A 1,680-nucleotide genomic window follows, 5' to 3' on the forward strand; every position below is an offset into this window, starting at 1 on the left:
AACAACATATACAATGCAAATGACTTTATAAACCAAATTAGTGTACACGCACAATAAGCCAGGTGGCCCATCCTGGGCTCACCAGTCTATGGGAAAACACATATTTGCTGTTACCTCCTGAACACTCTCCTTGAAACCAAACCAGAAGGCCCCAGAAAGGAAAGGAAGAATTTGAACAGCGCTGCTTATACACAAAACTAATTTCTTTAGTCTGCTGCCTTATTTTCTTGAAGTTCAGAACATATACAGAACAGAAATACCCCCTTTGGCTCCAGAAATATCACATTTACAACAAACTGCACTCATCACCACCCACATTTCTACCACCATTTTACAGATGGGCACCATCCTCTAACCCATAAGTCCAAAATGGAGCTTCCACTCACACTCTTGGGTCTGGGAACAAGGCAAGTAGGGAACAGTGGGCAGGATGATGGTATGAAAAACTATTCTCTGCTTTGATTTTAGGAAAAGATAGTCCATAACTAGAAATGTTGGTGCTTGGGGTATAACAGGGACCCTCAGGAGCCTATACTTTGTGTAATAACCACTGCAAAATTCAGCCTAATATGGGCGACATCTATATTAGGTAAACCATGAACTTTTCATTGGAATGTGTATGGGCTTGCTAAAAGAACAGAGTGGAGGGGGATTTTTGCTTACTCTTGAATAAATCAACAAAGGTTATTTATTTATGCTACTCCCATGGGTAAGATTTGTTTTCACTGTAAGTTGATGTTCTACGTGGGTCATTACAAAAGTTTTGAGATACACAATAATCACGAAATGTAAAATCTGTGCGGATGGAAACAACTGAAGCTCTCTCAGCAACACCAATTAGCTGAGCACGTAGAAACTTACACAGGTGAATCAGAAAGGATGATGATGACTATATTTCTTGGAACTGAAACATTGGACCATAATACAGTCTGTCTCAAAACTTCTATAATGACTTTGATATAAAAACATCCTCCACAGAACTTTAACAGGAGGCCAGGCCAGTTGTAGAAGGTATATTTTCTGCCTTTTTTTTTTTCCTGTCCTCCCGAGTGATCAAGCCAAACCAGGCCACCTGGACAGCTTGCCCAAGGCCACAGTGTACAAAGCACAACCAAGCCCCACCTTGCAGCTACCTGGGGTCTAGTCGAGTGTGAGAAGTAGAAATAAAAATGTACAGCTCCACCCATACTCATCCGGTTTCTCTCCACTCTATCCCCATAAAGATGAAACCCACTCAGAATAGATGGCCTGGCATTAAGGGAGATGGTTTCTGCCTTTCTCCTCCAAACACGAAGTGTAATGATTCTCAGGATGTGGTTCAGGAGGGGGTATAGCTTGGGATGGGTAGTGCTGAGTACTTTCCTATTTTAAATACTTAGGCCTGCTGACCAAGTGCATGGCTTAGTTGTTTCTATCCTGTAAGGGAAGATATGAACTGTCAACACATAATAACACTTTCTCTTAAAATAATTACTCAACATATTTATGTACTTTAAAATTTAGTGCCCTGGAACAAACCCCAGTCACCTGGCTTAGGCTGGCTCTGAATGGTTCTGCATGGCTGCCTCCTTACATGATACCAGCATGCTGAACCTGCATGGAGGTGGAATTCTTTGGGGCATGGTTTTAAACCTGCGTTTCCTAACTTGTACATTTAGTATTGGTTTATGGATGTGTTAC

The 1,680-nt window shown here is 41.5% G+C and overlaps 1 protein-coding gene across 1 annotated transcript in view; it reads right to left on the reverse strand.

The window, feature by feature from the left end:
* Positions 1-1,680, reverse strand: part of THNSL2 (threonine synthase like 2) — a 10,518-nt gene that overhangs the window by 7,949 nt on the left and 889 nt on the right. The gene's annotated exons all lie outside the window — the stretch shown is intronic.

This window comes from Otolemur garnettii, unplaced genomic scaffold (genome assembly GCF_000181295.1).
Source record: "Otolemur garnettii isolate 467f Iridium unplaced genomic scaffold, OtoGar3 scaffold00147, whole genome shotgun sequence".
NCBI lineage: Eukaryota > Metazoa > Chordata > Mammalia > Primates > Galagidae > Otolemur > Otolemur garnettii.